The sequence below is a fragment of the Balaenoptera borealis genome (assembly GCF_965194805.1).
Source record: "Balaenoptera borealis genome assembly, chromosome: 5".
Classification (NCBI taxonomy): domain Eukaryota; kingdom Metazoa; phylum Chordata; class Mammalia; order Artiodactyla; family Balaenopteridae; genus Balaenoptera; species Balaenoptera borealis.
In genome coordinates this window covers 10,907,317-10,930,022 of record NC_138862.1, presented here as the reverse complement: position 1 = coordinate 10,930,022, position 22,706 = coordinate 10,907,317, and the positions used below count along the sequence as shown (strand labels likewise).

Sequence of the window (22,706 nt, the reverse complement as noted above, 5' to 3'; positions counted from 1 at the left end):
AAGACTCTATGCCTGGAGGTGACAGAGAGGAAGATGTAAAGTAGAAGTATTTTCTAAAAGGCATTTAGCATAGAAAGAGCAGTGTTAGGACTTCCTAAGCATAATTCCACTAACCAAAGACATGCATAAAAATTCACCAGCTGAAACCCAGAAGAGTAGATGAAACGGCAGCCACTTTGTGACCCTCAAACACACCAGCTCAGGGCTTCCCTGGTGGCACAGTGGTTGAGAATCCGCCTGCCAATGCAGGGGACATGGGTTCGAGCCCTGGTCCGGGAAGATCCCACATGCCGTGGAGCAACTAAATCCATGCGCCACAACTGCTGAGCTCGCAAGCCACAGCTACTGAAGCCCACTCACCTAGAGCCCGGGCTCTGCAACAAGAGAAGCCACTGCAATGAGAAGCCCGCGCACTGCAATGAAGACCCAACGCAGCCAAAACTAAATAGATTAATAAATAAATTTTAACAAAAACAAAGACACACCAGCTCATTAATCCCTGGGACAACTCTGAGGTATATTTTACTGATGAGGAAACGAACTCAAAGGACTTGAGTAGGGCCCCAGCCAGGCCTGTATAGCACCAGAGCTGGGGTTCTTTCCACCACGCTGTCTGGGATGGTTAAGTCTCGCTTACTCTGAGTGAGTGAGAGAGTGCGTGAGTGAGTGGACCAGGGCCCTCCAGATGTTTCCAAAATGCTGCATCCCCTCAGGGACGGCTAGAGGAGAATAAAAGACAACGTGTGGGGAAGCTTGAGGAAGATTTTGATTTGCATCCAACAACTCAGCAATGTAAATGGTCTCTGGGAACCACTCAAAGACAAAACTCCATGATTTTATCAATACACGTGGCCCCCGGGTTCCTCCTTCCATTGCCCACCTCAGGATCGCTCTGCACCGTCTTTGTCAGAGCAGGACAATTACCAATTCCACGAGCTCTGCAGCCTCACACCTGCACCCCCAGCCTCAGCCGAGACCTCTCCCTGACCTGTTCTTTCCAGCAATGAGAACTGCGGCCTCTCCAAGGGCAGGGCTCTGGCTGCCTTCCAGACAAGTCTGTGACAAGGAGACAAGAGCCCCTGGGCCACCATCCAACTCAGAACAAGCGAGCAGCGGGTGGGCAGCTGTTAGGGGTTCAGGCTTTTTACTTTAAATCACTCCCTGATTGTCTTGTGTGCTCTTAAACTCAGCCTTCCTTTTTAAGGAGGAATGATGAATTTTATTAAAAACAAAATCCAAACCAGCCAGCAAGTATCGTCTTTAGAAAAACGAATTACAGCGGGTTGAGAATAATGCACACACACTGGAGAAATCTGCACATTTTGGTAAATGCGTGTGAATGTTTTAAAGTTTAAACTGGGCAGATTTCCAGCGGGTCTAATTGCTGCTCGGCAGGAAATCTACTGCAGTCAGATGAATTTTATCATACACATGAGGAAGCAGGTGGGAGAAGACGCAAAGATACTTAATGAATCATGCTTTCCCCTTTGGGTCAGTTCTGTGACTTGGTTTTTAAATGACTTGCTAACTCATTCATTCATTCACCAAACACTTGTTAATAATATACGACACGGCAAGCAACTGTACTAGGCACTGGCAATACTAGACAGTTTCTTTGTTTCTTCATTTGAGAAGATCAGAGGTTAATTGGGAGGAGAAAGGCTACTTGGGAGGAATAGGCAGAGCACAGAGGTTTTTTAGGGCAGTGAAACTACTTTGTATGATACTATCATGGTGGATACATGTCCTCATCCATTTGTCCAAACTTATGGAATGTACACCACCAAGAGTGAACCCTTAAGTCAGACAGAGAAAGACAAATATCCCATGATATCTCTTTTATGTGAAATCTAAAAAAAGGATACAAATGAACTAATTCACAAAATAGAAATGGACTCACAGACTTAGAAAACAAACTCATGGTTACCAAAGGGGAAAGGTGCAGGGGAGGGATAAACTAGGAGGTTGGGATTAACACACACGACTATATATAAAATAGATAATCAACAAGGACCTATTGTACAGAACAGGGAACCCTACTCGATACTCTGTAATAACCTATATGGGAAATAGAATCTGAAAAGGAATAGATATATGTATAACTGAAGCACTTTGCCGTACACCTGAAACTAACACAGCACTGTAGATCAACTATACTCCAATATAAAATAAAAATTTAAAAAAAAAGAGTGAACCCTAATGTGAACTGTGGACTCTGGGTGATTATGATGTGTCAACGTCGGTTCATCGGGTATAAGAAATGCACCATTCTGGTGCGGGATGCTGATAATGGGGGAGCTTATGCACGTGTGGAGATGGGGTACATGGGAAACCCCTCTACCTTCCACTCAATTTTGCTGTGAACATAAAACTGTTCTAAAACAGAAAGTCTGTTTTTTTTTTTTTAAATTAAAGGCTACCAGAAGGGCTGGAAAGGATCTGCTTGATGCGGAAGGGGGGTGAGGCATCCCAGGTGGAGTCAATGTCAGTTTCCATCACACAGCAGGCTGTGTTCTGGGGACCCCTAGTGGTTCTGCACCCCTGCCTTGATGAGATGTGTTAGGGAACTGCAAGAACAGGGCAGAGACACGAGCAGGAGCAGACAAAAGGCCGTATTTGCAAAGTAAGGATTTTGAACTTTACCTTAGAGACCAGGGATAAGTGTGGAAGTGTTGTTCAAAGCAGCGTAGTGATGAGGGAAGATCCCTCAGGAGCAGGCTAGAGGTGGCCTGGAGGTCACCGGACCAGAACGGGAGGCCGATGCAGTAACTAAGGCAAGAGGTATTGTGAGGACTGAGGCAGTGACAGAGAGGATGGGAAAGTGGAAACAGATGGAAAGCATGTTCAGATGTGAAATCTACAAAACTTTTGGCTGATTAAATGAGGATGGGAGAGAAGGTGGCAGCATTTTCCCTGTTTCTGGTACAAACAACTGAGTGGATGGGAGGGAACAAAAGAGGGACGGCAAGTTCAGGAGTAAAGACAACGGCCAGGGTTCGGGCACACAGAGCTTGAAACGCCTGCTAGCGTCCGAGTGGAGGGTCCCCTAGGAAGGTGGCTGGCTGGGTCCACAGCCCTGCAGAGGGGTCCGGATGTGTCAGCCAGCAGACTACCGGGAGTGGTAAATAGGAGGAGGAGGCTGAGGCAGCTAAGGTTAGAGTCCTGAGGACAAACCAACGTGGAGGTGATGATTCAAAAAGGCAGAAGGGTAAGACGTGCGTGGTGGAGATTTAACTATCAGGAAATGTAACAGAAAAGGCTGGGTGTCTGACTTCTCTTGATGATATGGTGACTTGCATTCCTGCATGGCGACGGTAGACTGGAGCTGACAAGTTGCCCTCTGTAGACGGGGCACGTGCTCCTTGGTTCCCAAAATACGTGCTCATGGTTGGCTTCACCCATTTGTATGCAAGCCTGTCACCTGCAGACATTTGAATTTGCAATTTCTAAAAGACAACTGTAAACACATTTCTCTGCTTTTGATTTCCTACTCTTATTACTTGAATGGGCAATGTTTTTACAATCGAACGGGAGTTAAAAGTGTGGCTTTTTGGTAGGGTTGCTTGCATCATTAGAGAGATGCAACTCTCAAATGTTAGAGTAGGAGGAAACCTTAGCAGCTATTCAGTCAGCCGTTCATTCTGCGGATGGAGATATAAGATCCAGAGAGGCAGGGGCAAAGGCTAGCTCAGAGTCGGCAGTAAGTTCACACCATGGTAAGGATGGAATTCAGGTCATATGGTTCCTAGACCTTGGACTCTTTAGTTATTAACATATACTGACATGTTTGCTCTTAACTGAACAGAAAAGTTTGTATTTATATCTGAATGGGAATAAAGAAATAGAGACACACACACACACACAAAGACGTGTGCAGTGGAAATAGATGATTTTACATTGCCCTTGCCCCTGTATCTCTCTGATTACTTACCTCATGACCCCTCGACACACACCAATATGCATAATTTAGGTAAGCCAGTGAGGACATCATACTGGAATCCATGTTAAATGAGTACCAAGGGTGGGTACAATATGGAAAATTTCTACCTATTTGATCCGGAAATAAGTTAGAATATTAGATTGAGAAACTCCAGGAAGGGGGAGGGATGGAAGAAAAACATCAGGACTATCTTGCAGGAGGAAATTAAGAAATGGTAACCTACATCATAGGTTAGTAGGTCTCCTGCTCTGAGTAGCAATTAGCCAGACCCCCTGGAAACCTGAGACAGACCAAACTACATACTCTTATCACCTCTCCACTGAGCCAAATAAGTAATTAGATAGCCGGTGCCCCGTCTGAAGCCTATTGGACAATCATTTTTAAATGGGCCATTTCAAGTACTAGGGATGTAATGTACAACATGATTAACATAATTAACACTGGTGTATGTTATCTATGAAAGTTATTAAGAGAGTAAATCCTAGGAGTTCTCATCACAAGGAAAAAATTTTTTTTCTTTGATTTTGTATCTATATGAGAAGATGGATGGTCACTAAACTTCCTGTGGTGATCATTTCATGATGTATGTAAGTCAAATCATTATGCTGTACACCTGAAACTTAGACACTGCTGTATGTCAATTATATCTCAACAAAACTGGGGAAAAAAGTGGTTTGGTTTTTTTTTCTTTTTTAGAATAAAAGTTTTTAATAAAATTAAATGGGCCATATAACTGAAGACACTGACAAGTGAAGTTCATTGTCTACAACAACTGAACCGGTTGTGTAACAGCAGGATTCCCAGGCAGGTTGCTGTCACAGGGCAGACGGTAGATTGGACAGACCAGCTCTACTCCAGGGCCGAGCCCTGGCACCTGCTCTGGTCTTGGTGGGTCCAATCTGTGCCCTGGGGAGGTGGGCTTGCACAGAGAGGGAGAAGGCTTTCTAGACAGTCCCACAAGCAATGCTTCCAAAGCGTCGGGGTAGAATCTCCTGAACTTAGTAGGTCCTCTGAGAGGTCCATCCGGCCAGAGCGGCTTTGCAGGAGCCTGGGCACCCGTCACCAGGAGTGCAGACAGCGTCTTGGCCACCAGCCTCTGCTGGCCACGCTGTCGAGTTATGTTCACACTGATGTCCTGGGAAGAGCAGAACTGGGTTTCCAGACCCAACTCTGACACTTGACTAGTCGTGTGACCCCAGGCAAGGTCACTGAGCCTTTGGGCCCTGGGTTCCTCACCCCAAGAACAACAAAAGCAATAAGCAAACAAACAAATAAAAAAACAAGCAGATGAGAAAAAGAAAGATTTGTATTTAGTGATTCTCAAATGGGGGTCCTTTAGAGACTTTTAGGCTGGCTATTTAGGAACCACTTGGGGAGCTCGTTAGAAATGCAATGCTAAAGACAGAGGCCAGGTCATTGACCCGGGGCCTGAAGTAGTTCTGGGGCACCTGTATTTTAGATAAGCTGTCTAGGTGATTCTGATAAACAGCCCAATTTGGGAGCCACTGGGTTAAATGATTACTAAGTTCCTCCCAGCTCTTACACCATATGATTCAATGCATGTATTTAATAAATGCTCACGACCAATTCAATAACCGTGACCCCCAACCTAACACAGTGTGCTTGCACCACTCATCCATCACTTATGCTTGCTGATGAATAACTCTTTGCTTTACAGAAAACAGAATAAAACGAAGTTAGTCAGGGGTCCTAAAATAGACCCGTCTCTCATTTCCCTTGAATAAATTTTCTAAAACTGAAACAGAATCAGCAACCAACGTCCCTGAGCTCAGAGGAGGGAGGTGCAGGGTTAGCAGGTCCAGTGCCGTGAACTCTGATTCCACCTGGGCCACTGGTTTGCAGTGATGAACCCGAGCAGAAGAATTTTTCTTTCTTTCTCTCTTTTTTTAAAATTGCCTTTCTACTCTGTAAAATAGAAATAACAACCTCCAATCTGTCTCCCAGGGCTCTGGGGAAGAATCCATATGGAATTTGCTATCAATCTCACTCTTTACAACTAACACCAGGGAACACAGGGGAGAATGTCATACTGCATTACTTTCAGAGTCAAAGCGTCTGCACTGCAATTACGTCGACAGCTCAAAATAAGAGAACCCGACCAAGAATTCCCAAGGAGAATTCGTTTTGCTTTCCCAGGCAAGGCGAGTCCAGCTTTAGAACAACGAGAGGCAGCTTATCTCTCCCCAAGTGTGCTGGAAAGGGAGGCCGGTCTGCATGGCCCGGTCAGCAGTTGCAACTTCCTTTGGCCAAACGTGCTGGCATTCACCCCGATAGCAAGCAGGGTCAGCGGGGATGGAAAGAATGACAGTGTGTCCTTGCATCTTCTTGAGGCTCCAGCTGATATGGAAACCGGCTGGCGCAGGCAGCAGTGGAAAGTATGAATCCATTCTTGCCTGGGGTTGAATGACTGAAGAATAATCAGATCGGGGCTCGTGTTCAAATATCAGTGCAGCTCACTTGCCAGGCTATCATCCAGGCACGTCCTTTGGGGCTGCAGGAATTATGGGCTGTGACTCGAGGCAACTGGAGGGACAGCACTTGCAAAAGCAGGAGGGGGATGGGCTCCTGACAACCGAGGTGGGGAGGTGACGGGGCGGCGGGGTGGGGGTGGGGGGGTTGGCCGCCTGTGCTCCTCACCTCCCAAGTGCCCGGCAGGGCTCTGGAAGCTTCTCCAAGGCCGCTCGCGTTGGTGGGAGCCTCATCGTGATCCTAAGAGGTGTGCAGTATTCGCCCTACTCTATGGATGATGGAATCCAACCCCACAGAGATGAAAGGACTTGACTGATGTTGCAGAGAGCGGGGGTTCCAAGCCCGGGCCCTTTGGGTCTGAAGCCTGAGACCTGGGAGCTTCCCACCACTCTGTTCGTGTCCCGTTCACGTGGGTATAAAAGATCATTGTAAGTCAAGGCAAAGCAGAGAAAGGCCAGCGACACAGGGGACGCTTGGGAACAGGACAGGTAAGGAGGACAGAGCGGGGTATTAGGCCAAAACTTCAAATGTGGCCTTTATTTTAAAAAAATTTTTATTGGAGTTGCTTTACAATGTTGTGTTAGTTTCTACTGTACAGCAAAGTGAATCAGCTATACGTATACGTATATCCCCTCTTGTTTGGATTTCCTTCTCCTTTAGGTGACCACAGAGCATTGAGGAGAGTTCCCTGTGCTATACAGTAGGTCCTCATTAGTTATCTATTTTATACATAGTAGTGTATATATACCAATCCCAACCTCCCAATTCATCCCACCCTCCCCAAATATGGCCTTTATACAAGCACAAGAAGAACCACAAAAAACAAAAGCACTGAGCAGTGAGTCTGGGGTTCTAGGCCCTTCTAGAGCCGGGCCCAGAGTCGCCCCAGATTTGTCTTCGTCTTGTGGGAAAGAGCAACCGGACATGCCTCCAAGCTGGAGAGTTTAGGTAACCAATGTGTTTGAGCCTCCCTCATCATTTTGTCAGGGTGTCTTAGAATTGAAAGATGCCGTTTCTAACAGCCCAGTCAAATCAAGACGCTGTTTCTAGGGTCCTGACTGCCTCTGTTCAGATAGCTCGGAACTAGGCAGAGCAAGGAAGGCGAGGTGTAAAGCCTTCTTAAACACAGAACAGAACAAAAATGAATACCTCCAAGAGTCAAAAGATGAATTGATATCGCCCCTTAAAGATCTTCTCAATCTGAGAAAGTCTTATTCATACCCCCTCTTTCCTCTTACATGAAAAGTTCCCTTGAACAGAAGAAGAAAAATAAGAGGAAGAACGGGGAGGAGGAGCAGGAAGAGGAAATTCAGGAAATTCCCTCCCCTGCAAGCCCCCAACTCTCCTGGCACCACTTGCTAAATTCTGATCCTGGAAGCCAAGAGCCCCAAAGAAAAAGAGTGGTTATTCCCAGATGGCAATCCCATCATCTGTGACAAAACTCACTGAAAATGAAAAGTCCCTATTGCTTACAGGACCTAAAAAATTTAAACCCAGTCAGAATACCTTGCATGACAGTTCCAATAGGGTATTAATAAAAAAAAAAAAAAGTTAGGAAGATGGGGAAGTGGCCTGCATGCCAGCTGAGCGTGCGTTCTGGGTGGCTCCCGGGGGGTCTTGCTTCATTCCTGCAAAGCAGGTGCCTCTCCACTGAGCCCCAGAATTAGGCACCAGACTGTCTGTGACCTCCCAGCTCTGAATTTGTTATCAAAATGCCAACAGGCCTCCTCTCCTTCAAGCCAGAGGAGTCATTACTCTTGCAGGTAATTTCTCAACGAATTAGCCCAGGCCTGGTGGAGTCTGGGTGGAACGTTTCTCCCTGTGACCACTTTGGACCAGAGGGGCGGTCTGCTCACGGGCAAAGGCACTCTGCCTTCTCGGCCTTTGACCAAAGTTTCCCGTGAGCCCCAGAATTTCAGTTGTGGTTTCCCGCCCATTCATTAGCAGGTGCTGTTCTGGGTGCTGGGATCTAGGGGTCAACAGGACGGAAGCCTCCGGGAGGTTTACAGTCCAGCACAGACAACAAATAAGCCATTATGTACCCAGATGTGGCGGCGGTGGGGGGACGGGGAGCCACAAGGGCTCTGAAGACAACTGAGAGGACAGACGGGAGGGCTACGGGACAGTGCGCTAGTTTAGCCGCGGGCTCAACGAAGATCTCGGAGGAGGTTACACCTGGGCAGAGACCTAGAAGAGAGGAAATAAACCATGTGTGCAGATTGGGAAGAACATTCTAGGATTCCAGGCCTCTGGGGCAGGGACCACACTTGGCGCACTGGAGAAATAACACGCCAGTGTGGTGGGTGCGTGACCGAAGCAGAGACCAGGAGGAGAGGCAGACAGGGGCCAGTTCATGGACAACTTTATAGGTCCAGGAGAGCATTCTGGAGTTTGCACTAAATGTGCTGGGATGCAGCTGGAGAATTCTGAGCAAGAGCGTGACCGGATTTGATTTCTGTTTTAAAAACACCACTGGCTGCTACGTGGAGAGCCAGAGTTCCAGCAGGGACAAGGGTGGAGGCGAGGATTAGGAGGCCATTGCAGTAATGCAGGCAATCCACGATGCTGGCTTAGAAGGGGGAGAGCGAGGCGGAGCTGAAAAGTTGGTGAACTCAGAACATCTTCTGACGAGGCACCCGAAGACCTTGCACGTGGGCTGGATGTGAGGTGTGGGGAAAGCAGCTAAGCATCAAAGACAGAACACCTACTGCTTGTTTTAGGAATAACAGTGCTAATAAATTCCTGCGGATACTTTTTTTTTTCTCCAGCTTTATTGAGGTCTGATTGACAATAAAAACCGTATGTATTTAAGGTGTACAACGTGATGAACTGATATACACATACAGTGTGAAATGATTACTATCATTAAGCTAATTAACACATCCATCACTTCACATAGTTACCCCCCTTTTTTGTGTGCGTGGTGAGATCTACTTTCTTAGCACATTTAAAGTATACAGTACAGGAGTATCAGCTACAGCCACTGTGCTGTACACTAGGTCCCCAGAACTTCTACATCTTGTAACTGCCATAAGTTATAAGACCAACTTATAACTGATAAGATGTTGACCAACATCTCCCCATTTCCCCCACAATTCCCAAGTCCTGATAACCACCATTCTACACTCTGTTTCAGCTGGAGAGCTAAGATCACACTAACAGTGTCGTGGGCTGAATTGTGATGCACCCCCCAAAATTCATATGTTGAAACCCTAACCCCCAGTACCTCAGAGTATGACTATACTTGGAGATAGGGCCTTTAAAGAGGTGATTACGGTAAAATGAGGCCTTTGGGGTGGGCCCTAATCCAATCTGACTTGTGTCCTTACAAGAAGAGGAAATTAGGACACAGACATGCACAGGGCAAAGGCACAGCAAGAAGCAGCCGTCTACAAGGCCGAGGAGAAAAGCCTCAGGAGAAACCACACCTGCCGACACCTTGATCTTGGACTTACAGCCTCCAGAACTGTGAGAAAATAAATGTATGTTGTTTAAGCTGCCCAGTCTGTGGTACTTGGATATGGCAGCCCTGGCAAATTAATACCAAGAGCCTCTATGTTGTTTTGAATATCTGTAGGTTGATAGACTTAACCACACTTTATAGAGATCCCGTGACCAGATCAGCCACTGCAGAGACCTGAAGGCTGACCATTAAAAAACCAAACTACACACACACGCACACACACACGCACGCACAGGCACGCGAAGTTAAACAGGTTAAGAAGTTTAACCAAGAGCTACCTGTTTATTCCCAACTACCTTAGAACAACTTTTCTTTGAACTTCCTGCTGAAGGGCACAGTGGCTCCGGCTCCTGTACGGATTCCCAAGGACAGGGCTGGCCAGAGACAGCTTACAAGAGCCCTCTGGAATGCCCAGCCCACTGCCCGCCATCAGGCAACAATTTGTTGAGTTTCACCTTTGCCTGAATTCTAGATGCAGAAAAGTCACACCTATTTCAAGAAATCTCTATTCATATCCCATCCCGGCCCTCAGAGGACATTAAGAACCCGAGGGAAATCAGAAACTCAGTTAGCCCGAAATATCCAAAATGTCTCTCTCATTCAGGATGAATGTACCAAACAACCTCACAGCAAAATAATGATGAAAAACAAGCCTTCCAACATCAAAAGTATTTCTATTTCCTAGTGTTTCTACCAAATCTAAGAAAACAGACATTACCATGGTGAAAAAAAAAAAAAATTGGACTCGGTAAAAATAAAACTTCATAATTATAGTGTGTTCTTGTGAAAAACTCCTCAAATACATCCTTCTTGCAAAAGGTTTTCTTTTACCGACCTCCTCTTCTTTCATCGCTGACTGCAGTGGAAAATTACATTCCCCTACGAAATATAATCCTGTTGATATTAACACCTACTAAGATTTTCATCAAATTGCTAAGTGAGCTGGCATAATTAGGGACAGCCAGGGGGAAAATTACAAAGGATGCAGAGGACATCACTCCAAAGGAGGTAAATACTGAGAAGATCTTAAGTTGTTTTTAACTTTGGATCATGTGCTTATAAATTTTAAAAAATGCTCACAGGCCAGACTTCTTCAAACCACCGCAGAAGCAAGTAACGGCTTGCCTGGGGATAGTCTCTTTGAAAAGAAACCTCTATGTTTTCTAAGTCTGACTTTCACCAGAGGATTCATAAGAGCATCCTGAATGCAAATGACAAAAATTAAATGCACACTAAGCACTACTCCCTCCAGCCTCATGGAAATGTGTGACATTAGGTACTAAAGGCAAGAATTATCTGTTATCTGAGGGTCATGCTTTGATATGCATTTAGTGGATACCAGTTCCGCAAGCTGAAGGGGCAATGGTTTAAAGTTTTATATAGTTGTTTGAAGACAACTGTGAGGACAGATGGGAAGGGATAGGGGGACAGCGCGGTGCTTTAGCTAGAGATTCAAGGAAGCTCTCTGAGGAACTGACATCTGAGTAAGGCTATCTATACCGATATCTATAAATATGCAAATTAGTTTCGCTTCTATACGTATATAGGCACATAGATACGTACAGGTACAGGCAGACCTCGTTTTATTGCACTTCGAAGATGCTGCGTTTTTTCACGAATCGAAGGTTTGTGGCAACATTTTCATTATGATTACATTTGTTACGGTATCTGTGATTGGTGATCTTTGATGTAACAGCTATGACTCACTGAAGGCTCAGATGATGGCTGGCATTTTTTAGCAATAAAGTATTCTTTAATTAAGGTATGTACGTTGTTTTTTCAGACACAATGCTATTGCACACTTAATGGACTACAGTGTAGTGTGAACATTACTTTTATGTGCTCTGGGAAACCAAAAAATTCGTGTGACTTGCTTTATGGCGATCATTTGCTTTAGAGCGGGCTCTGGAACTGGACCCACACTGTGTCTGAGGTCTGCCTGTAGATACAGATCTCTCCTCTGAGTTCCGCTTCTCTGGAGAACGCTGACTAATACAGAAGTCCAGCAAACACTTTCCAATACTTACCCATTTTCCCTTTGTTCCCTACTTCCTGCTCACTCTGGCTTCTTGTGTGAATGCCCCGCACTCCTTCTGCTGAGGGCTCCACACCAGCCATCCCCCTGCCTGGACCTTACCTGCCTCTTTGCACCCCTCAGACCTCAGTTGAAATGTCACCTCCTCAGAGAAGCTTCCGGGCCCCCATGAAATCCGTCCTGTTGCTGCTCCTCACAGCTCCCCATTTGCTTTACTTGTAGCAGTAATCGTAATCTATTTTAAAAAATTACCTGTCTCTGCCATGAAAATGTACATTCCCTGATGGCATAGGCATGGCTCGGTTTTCCCCTGGGTCTCAGGACATTGCCAGAAGAGTTCAGTAAATATTGGTTGGACGAACAAGTGAATGAATAAATGAATGTCTGATGAACACGCCTCACAGGATATCAACCTCAGGACTCTGATCTAAAAGGGGATGAGAACGGAAACCTATGGAAAAACGTTCTGAATTCCCTTTCTAAATTGCATTCTGCAACTGAGTCTTTTCTCCGCATTATCCTGACACACATTCTTTCAGGTTAACGAACCTCCCCCTCTCGGCAACTGATCGGCACCTAGCACCCTACAGGGTTCCAATAGTCCAGGCCACGTGATTTTAGCCAAGGGCTGATCTGTCCCTGTGTGCAAGGCCGCAGGGAACGTTACAAAAGGACTAGAACACACGTTTCCCACACTTGAGAAGCTAGAAATCTCCTGGATGAGAAAAACTGTGTCCTTGTTAAAACATCAAGTCTATCTAGCCAATTACAGCTGTATAATAAAGTGATCAGAATGATTGGATTTGGATGGTCCAGAAATTTCTGGGCACAATAATATTCTGTTCTGGTCTGGAGGGCGATGAGAAGGATTTGTTTATTTAGTAAAAACCCATCAAGCTGCACCGTTATGTGTGTCCAGGTGATACCTGTGCCGTGCTCAGAAGAAGAAATCAGGGCACGCAAAAGCTACTTCCCGGGCTTCCCTGATGGCGCAGTGGTTGAGAATCTGCCTGCCAATGCAGGGGACGCGGGTTCGAGCCCTGGTCTGGGAAGATCCCACATGCCGCGGAGCAACTGGGCCCGTGAGCCACAACTACTGAGCCTGCGCGTCTGGAGCCTGTGCTCCGCAACAAGAGAGGACGCGACAGTGAGAGGCCGGCGCACCGCGATGAAGAGTGGCCCCCGCTCGCCGCAACTAGAGAAAGCCCTCGCACAGAAACGAAGACCCAACACAGCCATAAATAAATAAATAAATAAATAAATAAATAAAATTTAAAAGTTGTAAAACAAAAATTAGAAGAAAAAAAAAAAGCTACTTCCCTATGAAGAGCAGAGAATCAAGAGAGAACCTGGCCCAGTGCTCACCTCCAGGACGCCGCCCAGCCGACACCAGGGGAAATCTGTTGGGAGGATTCCTTCCCTCATTTGATATGTATTTCATTAGGCACCTACTATGTACCAGGTGCAACTCTAGGAGCTGGGGATGTAGACATAGCAGTGAACAAAATGAAACAAACCCCCACCCGTGCGCAGTTCACAGGCAGGTAGGAAGAGGTGGACGATAAATAATAAGTAAGACAGGGACTTCCCCGGTGGCGCAGTGGTTAAGAATCCGCCTGCCAATGCAGGGGACACAGGTTCGATCCCTGGTCCGGGAAGATCCCACATGCCGCGAAGCATAAGCCTGTGCGCCACAACTACTGAGCCTGTGCTTTAGAGCCCGCGAGCCACAACTACTGAGCCCACGTGCCACAGCTACTGAAGCCTGCATGCCTAGAGCCCGTGCTCCGCAACAAGGGAAGCTACCGCAATGACAAGCCCGCTCACCGCAACGAAGAGTAGACCCCGCTCGCCACAACTAGAGAAAGCCCGCGTGCAGCAGCGAAGACCCAACGCACCCAAAAATAAATAAGTGAAATAAATTAAAAATAAGTAAGACAAGTGGCATGTCATGTGGGGAGAAGTGGCACAAAGGAAAACAAAGCGGGGGGTGGACAGAAGGTGCAGGGGAAGGGGGTACAGTTGAAATAGGATGGCCAGGGACCTGCTCCCTGAGATGGTGACATATGAGCCAAGATCCAGAGGAGGTGAGAGAGCCAGCTATGGCCTTCTGGAAGAAAACTACTCCAGGAGGAGGGAAGAGCAAGCACAAAGGCCTGGGGACACATGGAGGCAGTGGAGAGGGACCGGCCACTGCAGGGACGCCGCTGGACTCCGGGGACAAGGGAAACCCTGGAGGGTACGAATAAAGCGGTGGAAATTAAAGCTGAGCTTCAAACACAGCTACTTTGAGACTAAACAGAGTTTAAGTCATTTAAATGCCACTGAACCCCAATTCGGTTAATTGATCTACCTAAAGGTTCGCGATCCCCACAAGCTGGATCTTATGATTGTCAGGCTAATACCCGAAGGGCCATCAGTTTACACGAGGTGGCCAGAAGAGCCGTCATCTAATCCGACCCATCTCCTCTCCCCACCTACAGTGCAACACAGCTGCTTACATAGCAAGCTGCAGCAAGACCAGGATTTGAGCTGTAAAAATGCCATCAAAAGTGGTGAAAAGTGGTGTTCTCCCACCCCCCTACACCCTGCTAGGCTTTCAGAGTCCACCGTCTGTACCAAATCTTCCTTTCTAGATAGATGAAAAAAAATGACGGGGAGCCAGAAAACCTGAGAAAACAAACCCAATTCACCCAAATGTCTGAACTTTCATTCCGGAGAGAAGGTCTGCTTGTGGCGGGGGGAAGCGGGGAACGCCCAGCCTCGCAGCACACTTGGGGGTCAAGAGGAACCAGGACCCCCCTGCCGGGCTGGGGTCTACTCCCCAAATAGGCCTGCCTTCATTATTTCAGGGTGACAGCACCCAAGCACATGGCCACACCCAGCTGGCCCTGTCCCTGATTGACTGGCTAAAAAAAGATTTGATAAAACCCAAGGATCAGTATTTAGGCTGCTGCTCTGAATACAACACCCATCAGGTGATTAAAGTTCGGGGTGGGAGAGGGGGAGTCCCATTTTCCCAGCACCAGGATTAGCTGGCAAGTCAACTCAATGGGACAGTTTGTTCCCACACACACCCATCAAAGCCCAGACCTCCTTTTCTATCCGAGCCACCTTTCTGGGGCCATCGAGGGGCGTGTCATTGTTCTACACCGGAACCCACAGCCTACAGGGGCACAACCACGTATCAAGGACCACGTTGATTTGTGTGGCCTACAAAAGCAAACAGGAGCCAGTCGTCTGTTCCTTGTGATTTCTGATTCCAAGAAGAAACATTTCTTGGCTCAGGTCGTCTTGTCCCTGACCAGATTTTCCTATGACTTCTACGCACTTAGTGATTTATAGGAGACGTCAAACTACAATCACAGGAAAACCTCAATGGCCTGACTTAATTTGGAGAGCCAGGAGGACCTGGGAAGGGGACACGGTGCTGATCATTTTAAGCGCATCTGGGAGCATGAAGACAGGATCGGGCCCTGGGCTCTAAGCAGTCACGGGGGCTTCGATACACCGAGGGCCCACGAGCCCCATCATGCGCTAGCGCTGGACAGGATCCCAAACACATGTTGCTTGGCCTTCTCCCCAAAATGAGCTAAATCTTCCCTCACCTAGATTACAATAAAACTTAACCTGAGTGTATATAGACTGGGACTTCACATGATGACCTCAATCCTGCTCTAGTTGTGGAGAAGTTCACTGTGAGATGGTTTTATACGAGAAACCTGATCACAGAGGGAGGCCTAAGAGTGAAGTGCCAATATTTTTAGGTCAAAAATGCTCAGATCTTGGCAATTTCATGTGTTTCGATATAATACTAATCAGCCCTCCCACCCAACAACCAGGTACTTACAGAGCGCCTATCGCCGTTGGACAAGGCACAGCCTATTTTTACCACATGCAAAGCTCAGCCTTGCTGGGCCGATCCCCAGATGTATCATCACAAATTGTAAAAAAATTAAACTGTTATGAATTAGATTTGGCTTGTGACATGGGCTGAGGCCACAAGCTCACCCCACCCCGAATCACAAGCTTCCTTTTAGGGAAGTTACGAAGGGATGCTAAGTTAGCTAGTATCTCCGCTGTCTTGTCTCTTGGATTTACTAAGAATATGAAGCATTCCCATGCATGAACCCACTCAGTTTCTCTCTTAGGCAGGGTAGGGGAGCGAGATGCAGCCTGAATTGGAGTAACTGTGTGGGTTTTATAGACACGGGCACAGAGCCTCCCAGAGATTGGGGAACTGGGCCTCAGTGAGTTATATGATGGCCTAAGGGGCCCTCTGGCTGCGGAGCCAACTGGTACATGGAGAAAAGGTATGCATGGTTTTCAGATCAGGAAATAGGTTCAGGAAATACACATATGGGGAAATGTCTGGAAAACTGAGAAGAAAGCTGCTGTGGGCATGGGAAGTTCTGGGCCAGCTTCTGTTTTCCTGTGTCTTCCCATTGAATACATGTGAGCTGCCCACAGTCATTCCTTTTGACAGACACTTGTGGAAGTTTCCTGCACTTCAGGCCCCAGGTTGGGGTGCAGGGTGAACTAAGCACAGCCCCGCCCTCAAGGAATGGGTGTACAGATTAGAGGACTGGCTTGTGCCCTGGGCGACCACTGCCCCAGACAGACATACGCATCTATAATATATGCAGGGAAAAAACTGCCAGTTTACACTTGGTTTATTTTATTTTTCATTAATTAACTAATTTATTTTATTTTTGGCTGCGTTGGGTCTTCGTTGCTGCGTGCAGGCTTTCTCTAGTTGCGGCGAGCGGGGGCTACTCTTCGTTGCGTGCGCGGGCTTCTCATTGCGGTGGCTTCTCCTGTTGGGGAGCATGGGCTTTAGGTGCACGGGCTTCAGTAGTTGTGGCACGTGGGCTCAGTAGTTGTGGCTCGCGGGCTCTAGAGCGCAGGCTCAGTAGTTGTGGCGCACAGGCTTAGTTGCTCCGCGGCATGTGGGATCTTCCCGGACCAGGGCTCAAATCCGTGTCCCCTGCACTGGCAGGCGGATTCTTAACCACCGCGCCACCAGGGAAGCCCCTACACTTGGTTTTTATTGTGAGGCTGGATGGAGAGCTGGGGGATGAACAAGGTCTACATTCTCATTCCCTTATTCACCATTAGGGGCATGTGATTATTTTCAGAGTCGTCACAGGACAGAAGAGGGACAAAGATGTTATATATCGACTGATGAACTCAGAGGAATTTCTGTCCTGACCCTTGAGCTGGACAGTGGAGCTGCCTAAAATAAACAGTCCAGCAGCTGAATAGGCAAAGGATATGAACTGTCCAGAGGAAATAAGCTAGAGGAAACAGAATCAGTCAACACGCATGTGGGAAGGCAGAACAATTTTGTAGTCAGAGACACAGCAGAAAAAAAAAGAATACGAGAATGTTCCATAGAGGAGGAGCAGAGAGGTGCCCCCTTTAGGGGAGCCTGGAGCCCCCTGAAGTCAGTTGGTTGTACTTGACAGGCAATGGGAGAGGCAGGCGGTGAGGCAAAGTCCAGGGGCTGGGACGCTAATGCCAGATAGGCTGCCAGGCACCTGGGGAAGAGCAGGGTTTGACGTCAGGGCCTCGGGTGTGCCATCTGAACCCCAGGCAGGCTACAGGCCACGAACTCTCCAGGCCTCCGCGTCTTCATGCACCAAGTGTGTACCTCCCAGGGATGCTGGCTTCAAACAAAGTGAGGGACCAGAGTGGAGAGGCAGTGGGGTGGCGGCGGTGAGTGGTTAAGCACACAGACTCTGGGATAAGACAGCCGGGGTTCACATCCTGCTCCCACAACTCAGCTGTGCAACAGTGAGCAGATCCCTTTGCCTCAGTTACTCCAGCCATCAAATGGGGACAATAGCAGCCTCTCCCTCCCAGGGTTCGCGTGAGGATTGAATCCGTCCACGTTCCTAAGCACATACGACAGCGCCTGGCACAGAACAAACACCATACAAGCGTTTACTTCACTCATGCACATGAGCCCCGTGCCCTGGGGACCGGCACATAGTAGGTGCTGGGGGAAAGTCACCATAGCCATTTCCCTTCTCTGGGTGTGCTGGGAGACAGGGAAAGAGGATCATCAGAGAGGGAGGAAAAATTACCCAGTTTTAAAGAAAGTTCTCCAAGACTTTTCCCTGACCAAGATAAAAGAAACTGGAGCAACACCCGCAAGAAGGCATGGAATCCTAGAAACGCTGTGCTCTGATCAAGCCGAGTTTGACCTTTTAGCAAATTACACAACCCACGTATTCATCACAAATTCCAGCATCCGGGGGCCAGGCTCTGCAGGTGGGTGCTGTCGTCGGAGCCACCGTGGAAGCCCGGGCTGAGAAAGAGAAACACGGGGGCTGAGATCAGGCTCCCGGGAGGCAGGTCCTGTCCACCTGTGGAGCTGACTTCCTCACTGGCAAACAGGTTCAGACACGCGTGCGCCTCCGCTGGCCGTTTCACGGGCATGGCTGCCGACACGAGCATGCTACCTGATGAGCCTCGAGCCAGCATCCCGACCGCTCCAACGGGGTCCCTGGGGCTGGACCAGCTGCCCCAAGGGGCCTGGGACCCTGCTGTCAGATACACCAGCTGCCATTCTGCCGAGCCAGGACATTCGTGGGATGCAGCCAGGAAAAGGGACTCTCTGGGGCCATGGGGATAGCCATCTGCACACCCCCAGGCAGGGCTCCCCAAATCCGCCTGCATCGAGAGCTCCCACGGAGGGCCAGAGGGAGACGGAGCCTGGAGGTCACCGGCCCTCAGGGCGGGGAGAGCCATCACCTCTCCCGCGTGAAGAATGACCCTCTGTGGAGGGCGTCCTGGTGAGCAGGGCCCTCTGGGTGCTCTCCACCTACGGACTCACGTACTCTTCACCGGAGCCCTGGGCGGGGGGCGTGATTATGACCCCCCAACTTCCAGGCAGGCAAGCTGAGCCACAGAGTGGGTGGTGAGTCGCCCAGCCGCGTGGAAGGAGCAGCAGAGCCGGGCTGGAACCCGGGGGGTCCAGCGATCTTCACCGCTAAGCGCTGACCAATGACCTTCAGATGCGAAGGTAGGGTCTTCCTATCAGCCGGAAAACGGGAAGAGTTCCTTCCAGGGTGGGTCACTCCTGCTTCCCTTGAACTAGTGGCTGGAAAGGACAGCTAAGGAGGACACCAGCAGTGACCCTGAGTGACTGACCAGGGACCCCCCGAGGAAAAGAAAGGGCTGGCGGAGGCAGGAAGATTCTAAATGCTTCGAGAGCAAGGCCGTGGGTGCTTCGTTACTGAGAGGCCCTCCTTCTCCGCTGCGGCCCCCGTCTGAGGGCCTTCTCAAAGGCTCTCCTTTCTTTATCCTCCTCTCTGACTCCCTAACTCGCTGGACATGCATTCTCTTAAGGTTTAGATTAGTCACAGGGGCGAGGTGCAACACCCCGCTGTCTTGCTGGAAGCACGGATGCTTGCAATCTTTGAAGAAAAAGACTAGAAAATACATTTGAACTGAAAGGGCACAGAACTAATATTCCTGAGGATGCTGGAATACGGTGCCTAACGATGCTTTAATCCCACCAGCAGAGAGTCCAGACGCAGAACCTGGACCAACAGCCGTAGGGCTTGGCCTCCCAGGCCCGCTGCACCTGCCCTTCTCGCGAGCGAGCCTTTGCCCTGCAGAGCGAGAAGACGCAGCTGAAAACTCTACATCTGAACCAGCCCAGGGGTCAACCCAGATACGGTGGAGAAGTCAGTGAGGTGAGACATGTTTACTGAAGGTGTATAGGTCCGTACACACCTGGACTTTGGTTGTCATTTAAAGAAGGAATGTGGGAAGAGCCCGAGACAAGAACAAGGAGCCTGGCTTCTTACTTCAGTTTAATCATGAGCTTGCTGTGTGATCTGGGGCCAATCTCAACCTCTCTGGGCACAGTGAGCAGCCACTGTGTAGGTCCCTTCTATGCTCACGTCCTATCCTTTATTGATATGACTGAGGAACTGGTGCTGCCTGATTCTGGAGCTAAGAGTCACGTGTGGCTATTTCAATTAAATTAAGCTTAAACAAAATTAAAAACTCAGTTCCTCAGTAGCACTAGCCGCATTTTAAGTGCTCAGTAGCTGGTCAAGATTTAAATTAATTAAAGTGAAATAAAATTTAAAATTCCGCTTCACAATGGAATACTACTCAGCCATAAAAAAGAATGAAATTTTGCCATTTGCAACAACGTGGATGGACCTGGAGGGCGTGATGCTAAGTGAAATAAGTCAGAGGGAGAAATACTGTATGATATCACTTATATGTGGAACCTAAAAGTTACAACAAATGAGTGAATATAACAGAAAGGAAACATCACAGATATAGAGGGCAAACTAATGCTTACCAGTGGGGAGAGGGAAAAGGGGCAGGAGCAAGAAAGTGTAGGGGATTAAGAGGTACAAACTATTATGTATAAAATAAATAAGCTACAAGGATATATTGTACAACACAGGGAATACAGCCAATATTTTATAATAACTATAACTGGAATATAACCTTTAAAAATTGTGCATCACTACATTGTACACCTGTAACGTATAATAATACTGTACATCAACTATACTTTAATTTAAACATCATTTTCGTGTTCTTGAAGTCACTTCTTTTTCTTTGTTTTTTTATAGTCCAGAGGTCTTTCATTTTTTTTACACCTATCATGCCATGAATTCACAGGGAATGGGTTCCAGCAGCTCAGGCTCCTTTCCCTTGGTTTCTGTTATACGAAGTATGTTTCTCTGGATGGAACAGGCCGGTGCTTCAGTTGAACCCAAGTACCTTTCTCTTTGGCTTCCTTCTTTTTCTGATCATTTTCCTTCCCGAGGTTCAGGAAGCTATCTCGGCTCTTAGAGTGCTTCATACGCTCAATGTGGACATATAATTGTCTTGGCAAGGATCATGCCCTTGTTTGTTTACGACAATGTCAACAGCATGCCAGGTCACACTGTAGACTCTTCCAGTCTTGCCATGGGAACGCTGGGGGTGCATTCCACTTTGAACGGTGCCCATTCCCTTGATGTCTACAATATCACCTTTCTTGTAGATTCGCATGTATGTGGCCAAAGGAACAGCTCCATGTTTTCTAGGAGGCCTAGAGAACCTAAAGCAGGTGCCTCTCCTCTTTCCCTTTGTGTTGGTCATTTTGATGAATTACTGGAAGATGACGGTTCTGGCCAAAAGGCTGAAGTCACTTCTTTAAAAGGAGAATTGAGTGCTAGGTAAGAGCCTACAAAAAAGCAATGAGAGAGCTGGATGTGTCTGTTGTGTGTAACCAGGTCTAGGACAGGAAAGTATTTGTCAAAGACACTGGAAAAAAGGTGAGTTAAAATGCCACACTGCCACGCCAAGGTTAAGGTGAATGGTAGAACACTAGCACATTTCCCGTAAAAGCAGGGTATAAGACAAGGATGCCATATGCCAATGCTATGATCTACTGTCAAAGTGCCACGTGGATTAGAGAATAAAACAGGTATTGTAAAGAAGATGGCAAAATCATCACTCTTTGCAGACAATATGATTTAATACCTGCAAAATGCAGAAGAATGAACTGTAACATTAGAAACAGTAAGAGGCTTTAGTATGGCAGATGCTTACAAAGTTAATATGCAGGAAACAATTTCCTTTATATGAAAGTAAAAGTAAGTATAATGGAAAAGACATCTCATATTTTAATACATTTCTTAAGCTTACATAAAAATATTTATACTGAAATATCTAAAACAAACTAAAATACATAGGTGATCTATGTGAAGAATATATATATATATATATGTATATGGAAAGCGTCAAACCTGTACAGATGGCATAAAAGATGGCTTAAATAAGTAGAACAACATTATAAGAGCATAATATTTAAAGATGTCAATTCCCCTGAAGTAACTATAAACCCGAAGCAATCTCACTCAAAATACCAACAGGTTTGGTTGTTGCATTTTGTTTTCGTTCTTTGTGGGGGGTAGAGGATACTCTGAAATGACAGAATGATTCTTAAAGTTTGCGAAGGAGATAAGGAAAGGAAACTGGCCAGGAAAATAAATTCTGAAAGAGAGAATGGGGGAGAATCAGCCCCACTGTAAATAATATGAAACTGGCTCAGAAATGGACAAAAAGATGAACAGAAGAGCCCTGATTCAAGAACACTTGACCATTTAGGTGGTATTTCAAATATGCAGGATTTGGAACTTGCAAGTAACACGCAAAAAAGCAAATCAGAAACCGAATTTACTCCTTACACCAAAATATCCAGGGAATTAAAGGCAAACATCACAAATAAAAATGTAAAAGTACTAGAAGAAAACATATGCCTACATATCTTGGCCCAGGAAAGGACTCTCTAGGTCTAAGAGCCCAGAAAACAGGAAGGCAAAATTTCTACACCAGAACTACAAATAAAAAGGATAAAAATGTCTGTGGGGTAAAAACACCATAGTCAAATGGCAAACTGGGGGAAATGTTGGTAATATATGTGATTAAGTAACAATTTCCTTAATATACAACAAAACTCTGAAAAATTCACAAATACAGATGAAAACTTACCACAAAAATAGCAAAAGATATAAACAATCAATTTACAGGAAAACAAAAACAACAACAAATGACCAATATGAATAAAAGATGGTCAACCTTAAGCAAATTAAAACAAAGAGATACTATTTTTCACTTATCAAAGATTGTGGCAATGATCCCAAATGATTTATGATCCCCTGTATTGGCAAGAATGTGGGGAAAGAGGAACTGTCATGCAGTGCAGGTGGTAATATAAATTGGAAAAAACATTCAGGAGAGCAAATTCACAG

The 22,706-nt window shown here is 46.9% G+C and overlaps 1 protein-coding gene and 1 pseudogene across 3 annotated transcripts in view; both read right to left on the bottom strand.

Moving 5' to 3' along the window:
- RCAN1 (regulator of calcineurin 1) overlaps positions 1 to 22,706 on the bottom strand; it is a 94,462-nt gene that overhangs the window by 56,012 nt on the left and 15,744 nt on the right. The window lies entirely within an intron of this gene.
- LOC309630187 (large ribosomal subunit protein eL21 pseudogene) overlaps positions 1,970 to 22,706 on the bottom strand; it is a 36,149-nt pseudogene continuing 15,412 nt past the window's right edge. Inside the window, exon 2 of the transcript XR_014249474.1 lies at positions 1,970 to 21,136. The product of XR_014249474.1 is annotated as a large ribosomal subunit protein eL21 pseudogene (transcript). The remainder of the gene's footprint in view (positions 21,137 to 22,706) is intronic.